The 14,769-nt window shown below is 33.7% G+C and overlaps 1 protein-coding gene across 3 annotated transcripts in view; it reads right to left on the minus strand.

The window, feature by feature from the left end:
* The window catches only part of LOC126741573 (autophagy-related protein 16-1), a 579,654-nt gene that overhangs the window by 202,159 nt on the left and 362,726 nt on the right, over positions 1-14,769 (minus strand). The window lies entirely within an intron of this gene.

A 14,769-nucleotide genomic window follows, 5' to 3' on the forward strand; every position in this document is an offset into this window, starting at 1 on the left:
GTAATATTTTTATTATTATTCTATTATCATGGCTAGTTCAAAGCCTGGCACATCCAAACAAGTTAGTGTTCTTGACTCAAACTTTGAAGAAATCGCTAGAAAGTGGTATGAAAATCTAGACAGTGATAATAGTGATATTGAACCCGAAGAAAATGAGTACATTGAGAGCGAGCATAAATTAGCAAGCGAACAAGAGCTTAGTGATGACTCTAATTATGAACACCATAATGAAACTCAAAAGATGGATGTTTCTAGCAGTGATAGTGATAGTAAAAATAGTAGTGATATAAAACTAGACAGTGACCATTTATGTAACAGAAATGGAGAAAAAAGAAAAAAATACTTCTATGGGAAAAATAGATTCAAATGGAGTACAAATGAACCCACAAGAAATGTACGTACTTTAGCGCATAATATTGTACGTTTACCAGCGGTACGTGTTGTTGTAGGTGATAACACTAATCCAAAGGCATATTTCAGTCAATTGTTTCCTGCCCAGATGTTTGAACTGATTTTAAAGTGGACAAACAAAAAATTAGCTTCCATGCGAACAAAATATAAACGCAAAATAAACCAGAGCTTGTAGACATTGGCATAAAGGAATTAGAGGCGCTTTTGGGTTTATTGTTATATACTGCGATTTTCAAATCCAACGATGAAGATGTTAGAAGTATTTTTGCGACTGATGGTACAGGCAGGGATGTCTTTCGAGCAGTAATGTCTAAAGAGCGTTTTCTCATACTATTAACAGCTTTACGATTCGACGATTCAGATGACAGGGAAGAACGAAAGAAGGAAAATCCAGTAGCTGCTGTAAGTGAATTATTTGACTTATTCATTGAAAATGCCAGAACCTCCTATACGATAGGTGCGAATGCTTGCATAGATGAAATGTTGGTGGGATTTCGAGGCAGATGTAGATTCAAGATGTACATTCCCTCTAAACCAGAAAAGTATGGGATAAAAATAATGGCACTAACAGATGCAAGAACCCAATATTTATACAACGCCTATATTTATGCAGGCAAAGATAGTGACTTGTGGTCGTGGATTGACGAATGAAGAGAAAAAAACTTTGTAAACCAACTCAGTCAGTCATAAGGCTCGCTAAATGTTTGTACAATTCCAATAGGAATATAACTGCTGACAACTGGTTTTCGTCTGTAGAACTTGCCGAACACCTATTTGCAAATAAATTGACATTTGTGGGGACCCTTAGAAAAAATAAAAAGGAGATTCCTCCTGAACTTCTTTCTAGAAAAGATCGCAAGCAAGGTGATACGCTTTACGGATTTACAAAAAATATGACTATCGTTTCACATACTCCTAAAAAAAATAAAGCAGTTATAATTTTATCAACTATGCACCATTGGTGAAGCAACTGATGAAGCAACAGGCAAGACTGAAATAAATGCCTTTTATAACTGTACGAAAGGAGGAGTTGATGCCATGGATGAGAAATGTGCTAAATATACGTGTAGTCGCCGAACTCGACAATGGCCATTGGCAATTTTTTATAAAATGGTCGATATTTGCAGTGTAAACTCTTTTATAATGTATGCTTCCTTTCCTAATAATGATATGTCCCGTTTCACTTTCATTAAAACCTTAGCATCTCAGTTGATTCAGAATCATATGAGAGATCGATTAGGAAATTCATATGTTAACAGAGATGTAAAAGGTCTAATTCGTCGAATTTTGAGTATGCCGGAGCCTCCAGTTCAGGAAGAACGTCTACAAACCAGGCTATATTTCTCCTTCCCGATTGAGAAGAAAGACTGCATACACCTATATAACATGCAAAAAGCCCATATTATGCCTTCAGTGTTCACGTAAATGTTGCATAAACTGTTGTCATGGTCCAGAAGACGTCTATAACATTAGCGTTACTAAAACATTAGCGTTAAATTTTCATTTGCAGATTTTTTTGTTCTTCAACTTTAGATTTTTTTAAAATTATTTTTAGCTTTACTTTAGTTTCATGTTATCAATGTTTTCGATACAGTTAGGTTTAATCAACATATTCTATGAATAAGGACCCTTAAGTTGTATTATGTTTTGGAAATTGAAAATTTTATATCCTCACTTTTTTTGTTAGTTTTTCGTAAATAATATACAAATATGTATTTTCAATAAACGTGTGGTAAACGTATTTGATGAAATAATGTATAAATATGACATTCAGGCTTTTGTTATAGTTTTTATTTATATATATATATATATATTGACAGGAGTCTACGAGACTCTCTGTCAGTATTACTGTTTGAAAAACAAGTGTCCGTACTTAAGGGTTAAAATGGTTTTGAATTACCACACCTATGATACCTTGTACCCCTATAAATTTCATTAATCATATCAAATAAAATCACATAAAAATTATTCAATTTTTTTTTATTGGATTAATAAAACTGCAGCCATAACCGAAAGCAAATCGGGAAAACCCATAATAAATCATACAGTGCCTCTATCTGTCGGAGAATGAATGAAACAAAACAACTTCTGTTATGTACGGCAAATCGATGACATGCCGCGCCATCTTTCGATCAAGCGGACAACTTAAAACAACCCGACACATTTGTTCCATTCACTTTGATTTCTAAAGGGGGATGTTCTGTGGGGACAGTGGTTAGAATTGATAACGCCTGAGTACCTCTTGGTCAAAACTCAATTGACTAAAAATGCGACCTGGTCCATCAAGATTTCATTAATTGAAGGAAATCGAACTCTTCTCATCGACAAGTCAAACGTGCATCCAAGTGTTCCACCCATATGGTTATAATAAAATTATGAATTCAATAGAAAAGCAATAAAATCCATCCAAGCCGATACCTATGAAAGATTTATCAAATAACATAACTTAAATCCCATCGACGAAACAAAGATGCACCGCAAGCCAAGAATGTGAATAGAATCGACCTGAAAACGGTTTTCCTTTAAAAAAAACGTTGACACTAATGGCCGCCATATTTAACTTTAACCTTATTTTCTCGCACGGATACCGAGATATCCGCCGATGCGATGTGTATATATAGTGACCGACCTTTGTTTTAATTATATGTTTTCGTTTTCCTACATAAAGCCGCGTATATACATATTTTGAAACATCTGTTTGATGGGTAGCTTTAGGCCTTATTCGTGATACCCCTCTGTGTATCAACACGGTAATATATGAGTATCCTTCTATGTAGGTATAATATTTTACGTCTATTACTCTTCTAACTAGCTGGAAATGTAACGACGTGAAGTAAGTGGCACAAAGGTTATCTGAGCTGCTATACTTCTAGTAATGTTAAAGTTACCTACCGCCTTGAGTCTACGTGGAATTACTGGTTTGACAGTTTTAGGTTCGTAAATGTAACTTAACCTTTAGCCTAAGGACTTGAACGCAGCAAACTTACTTTACAAAATGCAAAATTTTCACAGGCAGTATTTTAAAATAATTGTTATCACCTTTCAACTTATGTAAGAATGGTTCAGCTAGACTGAGAGCTATTGATCCATCGTCTATGCCATTAGATTTTTATATTGTCTTGGAGTATTCGGTGGGAACATTAAAGACCAGCAACGAGTTGAACTATAAATCATAATGCAAAACTCGCACATATTTTGTTCAATAGAGGCGATGACCCTAGTTTGAAAGTTGCGAAAGTGTATGAAAAGTTGCCTAACTTGTATTGCAACTAGCTATAGGCCGATTGACTTCAAATCTACTAAGTCATTGGAAATACTATTGAAATCTGACCGTCTGCAAGCAATAAAAATTTTTTCGTGTAGTATATTTGGGTCTCCAATATATGTTAAAAAAAAAGCGGTTGATAACTAAGTATATCTTAAATATGTATCACTAAATATCTTAGAAAATCAAGGTAAATTTCTGGATTCTAATTTAAATTTTCACTCGAAAAAAGTAGTTTTTTTTTTAAAGATTAGCACACTATTTGTCGCTGAGTATTTAAGCACGTCACCTTGACTTTTCCCTTTTACTTCTCTATAGCTTAGCTAACTTTAAAATTGACCAATTGCAGCTTGTGTAGAATAGAGCAAACATAACTATTTAAAAATAAATTAACAGATTTAAAACACTTATTAATGCTTATTGTGCCAAATATGTGTAGTGTGTATTTTTTTTGTTAAGGCAAAAAATTAAATGCTAGCAACACATATTTTTTAAAAAATCAACATTTTTAGTGATGTGTATAATTATGAAACCCGACATGCTTGCAATTTTATTTTAATAGGTGTAATTCTAGTCAAATGCTCAATGTTGTACTTTATAAAGGTTTATCCGATTTTAAAATATTACCAAATTTTATTGAATTTGGATTGAATATTTATTGAATATTACCAAATTATATGAACAAACCTATTTTTTTTTTAAAAAGGTAATGAGGATCCACTTGCTGTTTAAATACCATATATACAGTGAGGACGCGCAAGTTGGAACAAATTCACTTAAAATTCAGAGGTGTGTTCGAAAAAAAACGCTCGGACACGTCCATTTTTATTGATGATGAATTCATGTATACAGGGTGAACTAAAAATAAGCAACGACCATCAACTTCAATTTTTTAAGTGGAAACACCTATTTTTTATTCAATTTTTAAATTCTGTATAGAATTTTAAGGATATTTTGTATACCACGTCTTCTACCTAATACTAACATTATTAATAAATTTGCACCTGTTTGGGTCATTTGAGCATATTCAAACATGTTTTTTAACAGGTATATTTGATTGTTGACACCTTGTCACCATTTAATCGCATGGAAACAGTATGTATTATTTTACGTAAATGTCAGTAAGTGTCAAGTGCAGTTGCAAATTTTAAAAGCACAGTGCGTTTAACTGAAAAACAAAGAATTGAAATTTTAATGATGGTAGGATATGGCCACAAGACTCGAACACAGGACGAAATTTGGAATATGTTTAACAATAAGTACCCGGAGAGGCCTCGGCCTTACACGTTCGGTAGTAAGCAAAATTGAAAAAAAGTTTAGAGATTTTGGCCATGTTAGAAACAAATATAACCTGGACCGTTCCCACGCTTCCAGAAAACAGACAATTAGATATTTTGCCCGATTTACACGAAAATCCACATAAATCAACTCGACAAGTTGCTGCAGATCAGTCGGTGAATGTGAATCATGTGTTGCTTTTTGATGAAAGTGATCACATCCGCAGAATAGAGTTTTGTGAAATAATGATGAATAAATGTAATGCAAACCCACAATTTTTAAATAAGATTGTTTTTTCCGACGAGGCGACGAGACGAAGTTTTTTTTTAAATGGTTCTGTAAATAAGCAAAATTTCCGTTATTAGGCACCAGAAAATCCACACTGGAGTATGGCAGATATTTATACAATTTCCCAAGAAGTTAAACGTATGCATGGGCAGGAATTGTGGGCACGTCAATTGTGGGTCCATATTTTATTGAGGGCGCACTCACCTCTGAAAAATAATTAGAGTTGCTTTAAAATCAGATAGTACCTAGTTTAATTGCACTTTACCTAATGTGTAAATAGTGAAACCCCATTTACACCGGCAGATTCGATATGGTTCCAATAGGATGACGCTCCCCACACTATTCGCAAACAGTACGACATTACCCAAAATTTTCCCAAATAGATGGATTGGAAGGGGAGGTTTTATTGAATGGCCAGCAAGGTCGCCAGATTTAACCCGATTGGATTTTTATCTATGGGGTTATCTAGTTTAAAGTTTATTTCGATAAACCTGAAAGTTTAGAAGAATTAAAAAATAGAGCCGAAATACAACAAATCTGGCCTCAAACAATAAGTAAAGTATTACAAGAATTTGAATATCGACTTGGTTACTGTCAGGAAGTTAATGGTCAACAATTTGAACATTTATTTTAATTTTTTTGTTTTGTTTTTTTTTTATTATTTGTTCCAAATCTTTATGGTTATTTATAAAAAAATTAATCGTATATTTCTTAATAAATATTGAGGTTATTTATAGGACATGGTATATAACATATACTTAAAATTTTATACAGAATTCAAAAATAAAATAAAAAATGGATATTTTTATTTGAAAAAATTAACTTAATAGTCGTAGCTAATTTTTGGTCCATCCTGTATACATGAACTCATTATCAAAAAAATTGGGACAAAAAATAAAATTTAACGTGTCCGAACGTTTTTTTCACCCCCTGAATTTTAAATGAATTTGTTCCAACTTGCGCGTCCTCACTGTATAGTGTTTTTACATTTTACTGATTTGTTTAAAATTATTTTTAAGCAAAATGCGAGAAAAAAACATTTTTTTTTACAACATAATTAATTTATAGTTTACAAGTAATTGTATAAAAGATTAGGGAAGGTTGACACACTTAATATTGTAATTAAAATAGAAAAAAAAACAAACGTTTCATAAATCGACTTTGTGGTATCCTACATAATCCACTAACTTGCAAATAATTATGTATATATAAAATAAGAAAAATCAGATGATGGAACGAGATACTGAGATTTTTTTAAAAACTGTCAAGTATATCAACTCTCCTATAGTAGAGAAAGTTAGATACAGCGTCTGAGAGCTTTAGTACACGTGATAACCGATACTGTTAAAGACTACGAATTACTTTAAAAACATTTATTATTGGTTTAATTAACTACATGAAGAAATTACTAAATAGTTAATATTGTCAAATTGTACAAATCGTACAAAAAAGCTAATTTTATTGTAGATTTGGCGGTTCCATCAACAAAATTTGGAGGTGAAAACTTCATTAAATCTTGATCTAATACCAGAGATTGATCTTCAACCTTAGGATAAACAAATTTAGAACCAAGTATCTTCCGCCGCAAAAAATTGATCAAATGGTCTCTATTTTCGTCAATTTTTTTGATTACTTTTCCAATGTAGTATTTTACCTATGTTTTTATCCTAAATCGAACTAGCGAATAAAGCTAACCGAAATAATCATTAACGTTTACTAACTCTGCAACACAACTTTCTTCTTCTCTTTCATATTCTACTTGGTTCTCTATATCAGATAGCTCATCCGGCAAAGATAGGTCAGGGAAAGACTGTCATCAGAAGCAGATTCAGGTTTCCTTTTCTTTTTTAAATTGAATATTTCCGCTGATTTTTTGCTTGTTATATTTCTTTAAAATTGTTTTTGCTTCGCTCCTCTTCTCGCTTTTGGTGGTCATTTTTAAACTCTTTCATGTTCGGTATATCTATTAGATCTTTTCTCTTCGCAGGTTTTCTTCCTGATATTTGTTTCCTTCTTAATGGGCCCTGGAGATGTGGCCTTATTTCTTCGGGAGTCTTATAGGAGCAAGAGGGTTCCCTATTTTCAGCTGAAGGTTTTGGAGTTGCGTCATAAGGAAGTAATGGAGTTGCATCGTCAGGAAGTACTGGAGTTGCGTCGGGTGTCCGTTCCATGAGGTCAGGTCGATCGGTAACCTGCGCCGTGAAAAAGCGATCGTCAGTAAACAAGTGTGACTTGAAGAGGTAAAGGGTACGACTTTCAGTAAAGTCTTTGGTAATATCCAGCGGAGTAAAAGCTCGCTGATATGCTATACCAACAAGCTTTGCCATATATTTTAAAGAAATTGTTTGTCCGGGATTTTGACCCATAAAATCATTACAAGCTTGCTTAAAATATATCTAACGGTTTTGACCAATGGCTTATATGTGGCTTATATTGATAATGACCAAATATGTGGTTAATTGTTAGCAAAACTATTCCATTCTATATAATCTTTTGATCTAGGTTACATTTTACGAAGTTTATGATATGCAAAATATAAAGTTCGAAGTTGTCACTGGTCATCCAGCCATTTGGATGTGTTACATCTCTGGATTCTGGTAGTGCTTTAATTGTTATACAGGGTGTTACAAAATTCGGTGCAAATATTTTAAGAGCGTAGTGTTGAAGTCAAAATAAGACTTTTTTTCCTATAAACATGTGTCCTAAAATGCTCCTTCTCAGACCTACCGCTCGCGCAAATTGTTTAAAGAAAATCGATTATTTGGAACACTGACTACAGTTACACGTAAAATCTTTAAAAAAATTGCAAAGTTTTTTTTTTGGGTTTTTTGAGTACTTTTGACATTTTCCGTCGCAAAAATGGTGTAAACCCAGATTCAGAAGAGCTTACCCTTAGGATAACATGTATCTTAGGTTTCCGATAAGAATTTTGAAAATCTAGAACACGATCTAGTTAGCAATAAAAAAATCTAAAATTATCGTGTCTTGCATTTTTTTGTTACAATTAATTTGATTTGAGTAAAATTAAAGCAGTAACGACCACTTCGTTCTCTCTAATTTTAATAATGCTACTCTTTCGTTTATTAGCAACTTTCTCAAAAACGGTTAATTGTATCAACAAAATTCAAGATACCAAAACTTTAGATTTTTTCATGGCTAGCTAGATGGTGTTGCTAGATTGTTAATTTTCTTACTGAAAACATAAGATAGGGGCCATCAGAAGGGTAAACCTCCCTGAATCTTCTCCTAAAATTGAAATTGCAAATTTTCAGCAGATTGGACGCATAAGTGTAGTTCAGGTTTCAAATAATCAATTTTCATCTGTCAATTTGCGCAGGCTGTAGCTCTGAGGGAAAGCAATTTAGGACGCATTTTTATTGAAAAAAAAAAGTCTTATTTTGACTCCATTAATACGCTCTGAAAATATGTGCACCGAATTTTGTAACACCCTATATAGTCTTGTTCACGAATACATGGAAAAACGAAGAAAGGTGGAATTCAATTTCCAATTGCATTTACCGTGTACAAGACTGTGACGATTTTCCCTCTTCTAACTGAAGTAACTTTATACACTTACTTTTGTCCTTTTTTTTTTAAATGATTTGGCAGGGTTTATGGACAGTCTGCACTCCTGTTTCATCACAATTATATATAGAATCTGGTGTGAACTTTCCTTGAGCCAGTATCTCTCTCTCAGTAAATTGTAGAACTCCCCAACGGCGTGTTGATTAAAGGCTGTCGCCCGAGAAGACTGGTTGGTTCCGGGGTTGGAACTGCAGGTTCCTAGTCATAAGTCCCGGAACCATTTAAATGAAGCTTTCTCATTACTCGCGAAATGTGTACTAAAGTTTGTCGTTTCTCTTTTGTCTTTAAATTTTGCAACATACTTTTTTAGGGTCATTTTGTTGAGGTCGTATTTTATAGAACTCCTTCTTAGCTTGCACCCGTCTACAACTTTAAGTACAGCTTTTTTTATTCGTTCAGGTGAGGACGGCACCCTGTTCGTTTTTTGTCCACTTTAAAAGCATCCTAAATCTGAAAATGTTTTTTTTTCATAAAAAATAATAATTATTGGGTGGTTTGATACTCGTGTCGAGGGTTGATATTATAGTATCAAGTCTCCCCGAATTCGGTCGGATTTGGATCATTCCTCCCTTGCATGACATGTTTTACTAAACGAAGAACCCCCAGAAACTTACCTCACATTCGGCCAATCATTTTTATCTTAAATAATAGCAAGTCGCATTTAGGACCGTTTCTGAATCAATTAGTTTTCTTTATTTAAATTCGATCAGACCAGCGTAATAATATCTGGTTTACTATTGATTTGAAAAGCATGAAAGAACATTTTCATAGTTCGGGAGACCTTTGTAGGCAGCATCCGTCTGAGGATTTAACTGGATAAACAGAGGTGCAAGCAATCTTGCGTATTTCCAAACGTATTTGGAAATTTAACAAGTTTAGTCCGTGGGGACCAGTAGAAATTTGCTTAATTTTTGTTAGTCTACAAAAAAATAACATACTTCATATAACAGCTTCAGAGAACCATGATATCTTACAATACGCTTTGGTCTTTAGTTTTAGTTTAGTAAAAAGTACTCTCAAAACTTGCATATATCAAAATTATGTCGGTGTTCTAAAATGTATCGGCAATAAAATCGTAAACCAGATCAACATTAGAAATATTTAAAAAAAGTTGCTTTGGTCCGATTAAAAAAAGTACTATACTACCAAATAGTCACATCTATTCGGTAGAAGTTATAAAATTCTGTCTATTATTAATTTTAATAATATAAAGCGTACCGTTTAACTCTCAACCACTATTTACAATTTAGTTGTTAATTATGCCTAAAAAAACGAATTGATAACGTTGGTATTGTTTGGAAGGTAAACAGCTTATTTCCTTTATAAAAAAATTTCTACATAAAATAATAATACATATTAAATCCCTAATTAAATTTTTTTTATCATTAGGACCCACTGTGTTACGATTTTTGTCTAGCAAAATGCTTTGTATAGACGACTGTGTCGCATAAATATTATAATAATACAGGGTAAATTCTAAAACTTTGCCGAATTATCACGGCTAAAAGAGCCCGATTTGGTAAAAGATATGCACATATTCGGATTCTCCAGAGTCTCTTGAATAATTCCATCCCAATTTCAGAAAGTTCTGAGCTATTTTAAGCATTTTATCAATGAAATTAAGAAGCAAGTCCAAGCCGATTCATCCACGTTGACGCCATGTTGTCAAAACCGCCGTAAAAGTCGGCATTAAAATCCGGCGTAGACGTCAAAATCGACCATTTTCAGACGATGTTTTAGGGTATAAAAAGAGGTTTTTATCTTATGATTTGTACATGGAAAAATGGTATAAAGCCTTAGGAACAGATTAACATCAATTCTTAACCGATTTCAATTGGTTTTTGTAGTTAAATTTCGATTATAAAAAGGGTCTTTTTTCGGCGAAAATCGCCGTTTTCGTTGCCATGGAAACGCGACCATAAGCTTGTTGACACAGAGCTTTTCCCTATACTTTGGGTGCTGGACCAGTAATTTATTGTTCGGTGCCGTGGCTCCCGTGGTGTCGACGGTATGACTGGTTGATCGGACCGGCTTTTTTTTGGGTTTTTCTTAAATAACAGCGCGTTGCAGAAAAACTGTAACAATTGAAGAAAAACGGTTCTTGGTGGATTATAGCCAGATAGTGTCCGGTTATTTCAGAAAAAAAATGGTTTTCGTAGGTGTTATAGGTATGCCAGTATTAAGCGTCCAGTATTAAGCGTCAAAGTTAAAAAAAGGTGTAGAGCAAAACTACTCTTATTAAGAAAAATAGAAAAAATCGGTCAAAAACGGCTCAAAAAGGGGTTCATATTTGTTAACACAGCTCAGCCTGTATAACACCTAGCGACATGAGTAATACCTCTATTTAATCCTAAAGAATTTTGCTTTCAAATGGTGTAAACAAAAAAATTTTAAAAAATTTTGTTGTAGTAGTAAAAAAATCATTTCTCTAAAAATTCATTTTTTTTTTTGAAAAAAAAATTGCTTTTAAGCTCGCTTACCTCGAAAGCAGTTTATTTTTTGAAACAAATAGTTTTAACAAAAAAGAAAGCTCCATTTACGTAGAAAAGGGCAGTTTTGTCCCCATTATCAGGAACGTTACCGTTTAGGCCCCACAGCCGTTTAAGTCCGCGAGGTACCGCGCAAAAAGTTCAAAATTAATTCACAGCAAAATCCCACTTCTAAAGGGTTTATCTTAAAAAGCGTATAATAAGCTGCTTTATATAAAGGCCTTTGACGTCAATGAGTTTCAGAAAATTCGGTTTTGTCAGTTTTCCACAACGACTTAATCAAAATTTTTGCATCAATAAGAACGTTCGGTGTTAAAGAAAGGAATATTGATCTGCCTGTGAATTACAAACTATATTCTCTGTTACCAACGTTATCAAAGAGTTTTAAAAAATACATTGCTACTCAAACTTTTTATTATTTTACTAACTGTCAATTTGGCTTTAGAAAGGACTCATACATTTTAGTCTCATTTACTAAAGAATCTGTGCGTACCTCTCTGTTCTGTCTTCTGACATTATGAAAGGTTTTGATTCCGTCTTTCATGATATCTTAATGCTTAATGAATACATTAGTTGCATATCATTTTCATGACAACAGCATCAAATTGCTAACATCCTATCTGGCGGATAGAGCGCAGATATGGTCGTTGACAAGAGGCACACTTATTATCGCAGTCGGTACTTAGACCTTTGTTATTTGAATAATTTAAACCGAATTATACCAATGGTTTAGTACCATGTCGATGGGCATAGAAAGTTTAACGATTTTAAGAAAAGTGTTTTCTTATTGTGCAAAAACATCTGATCTTCAGGAGCTCTATGGCTTTCACAAGAAATAACAGCAAATACGTAAGTCTATTATACATACAGAAAGTAATTTTTAAACGTTGACCGCAACCAATATAGAACCTAACGTGATTAAAGTACAAACCCGCTTCTTCCCCGAGTTACGGTGAATTTGCAATTTTCTCCGGTAACCGGATCTGATTATGGTTATTTTTGGCGTATGCGTGTGGTGAATGCATTAATTAAATGCTTCAGAGACTCGCTCCTTCCTTTCTTGTATTTATTCAATATGACATAGAACCGGTTTTTGCTTAAATTTGTCTATACGACCGCCGATCCGCTGCTGGTTATTGATTTCCTTCTATTATCCTTCTGCCCGCCCGGTAAGTGATTATGGACGAATTAAGACATAATTGGCGTGGTGGAACTTAGCGCCGCGATTCGGTAAGAGGTCAACGAACAATTCTGTTTATAATATACGAGTTTTAAACGTCAAAAGATAATTATCTTAATGGTTTGTATACGCGTGATTGGGTTTAATTAATTAGGGCTTTACTGTAAAGGTGTTTTGTTTTCTTCGTAATTAAACTCGTTAGTGAACCGATTAAGGGTTATGAGAAGTATAAACGCTTAATCTATATGACCTGATTAATACACTTTTAGATTAGATTATATTATTATTAATAAACACTCATTGCTTAGAATACTGAAAGGCTAAAATTATAATATATATAATATATTATATATATATATAATTATAATATATATATATACAGTGCGAACGTAAAGGTTGGAATAAATTCATTTAAAATTCAGGGGTATGTTCAAAAAAAAACGCTCGGACATGTCGATTTTTATTTTTAACTGCGGGTTTTCTTACTATAATTTTATGTATACAGGGTGGCCCAAAAATAAGTTACGGTCATCAACGTAATTTTTTTAAATGTAAACACCTATTTTTTATTTTAGATTTAGGTTCTACATCAAATTCTGGGTACATTTCATGTACCATGTCCTATACCTAAACTCGACCGTTGACGATTGAACACAATAAAAGGCTATTTTTGGAAGAGTTATTTATATCAAGCAAGAATACATAAAAATATTTTAATTAATTTATTAAGTGTTGAAAATGGCTGCCACGAACCTCTTGGCAATATCCCAGTCGATGCTGAAATTCTTGTAAAACGTTATCGATAAGAGAAGGTTCTATCAATCTTATTTCTTCCGTTATTCTAATTTTTAAGTCTTCAATGTTGTTTGGCCGATTAACATAAACTTTGGACTTAAGATATCCCCACAAAAAAAAATCTAAAGGAGTCAGATCCGGCGATCTGGCCGGCCATTCGATTGCACTCCTCCGACCAATCCAACGTCCAGGGAAAACGGTATCCAGGTACTGGCGCACGGGACGAGTGTAATGGGCTGGAGCTCCATCTTGCTGATACCATAAGGAATTATCTAATATATCCGGGTCTTCTGGATCGGGGTATAAAGTGGCAAGGCATGGAACCAAGTCATTTTCTACAAACTCTAAATACCTCTCACCATTCAAGTATCCTTCAAAGAAAAAGGGCCCTATAACCCTGTTTTCAATCACCCCCGCCCAAACATTTACTTTTTGAGGGACTTGGCTGTGGCACTCCATCATCCAGTGCGGATTTTCAGTAACCCAATATCGGCAGTTTTGCCGGTTTACACTACCATGAAGACAAAACGTTGCCTCCTCAGAAAATACAATTTTTTTTGAAAATTGTGGATTAGCATGGCACAAGTCCATAAGTCTCTCACAAAATTCTAAACGCCTATCTGGGTCATCTTCATTTAGTTCATGAACCAATTGAACTTTGTAAGGGTGCCATTTATTTATACCTAAATACTTAACGACGGATGTCTGGGATATCTGATTTTCTAACGCAATATTGCGAGTCGTTTTATGGCAATCTTCTTCAACTGCCAGCAAAACATTTAGTTGCTTCTCTTCTGATATACTTGACCGACCTTTCGTATAATTATCCCTGACATGACCCAAATCCCGATATTTCTGTTCTATTTTACTGACAGTACTTTGAGATATACGTGGCCTATCAGGATACTTGGCATGATAAATTTCACAGACTTCCATCTAAGTGCGCATCCTGTTTCCATAACCAATCATCATCAAAATCTCTATTCGCTCTCGCTCACTAAGACGTACCATTTTTTGAAATTTTAATTTTATCTTTTGATAAACTTAACACAAGCAAAACTTTGCTTAGGCATCTAAATCAAACTAAATTCACTCAAAATTATTTGATGTCAACAAATTGTGACAAGTTAACAATCAAAAACACCAACCACAAATGTAAATAACCAAACAATAACTGATAGGTTGCTTGATATAAATAACTCTTCCAAAAATAGCCTTTTATTGTGTTCAATCGTCAACGGTCGAGTTTAGGTATAGGACATGGTACATGAAATGTACTTAGAATTTGATGTAGAACCTAAATCTGAAATAAAAAATAGGTGTTTACATTTAAAAAAATTACGTTGATGACCGTAACTTATTTTTGGGCCACTCTGTATACATAAAATTATAGTAAGAAAACCCGCAGTTAAAAATAAAAATCGACATGTCCGAGCGTTTTTTTTTTTAACATACCCCTGAATTTTAAATGAATTTAT

Source organism: Anthonomus grandis, chromosome 10 (assembly GCF_022605725.1).
Source record: "Anthonomus grandis grandis chromosome 10, icAntGran1.3, whole genome shotgun sequence".
NCBI lineage: Eukaryota > Metazoa > Arthropoda > Insecta > Coleoptera > Curculionidae > Anthonomus > Anthonomus grandis.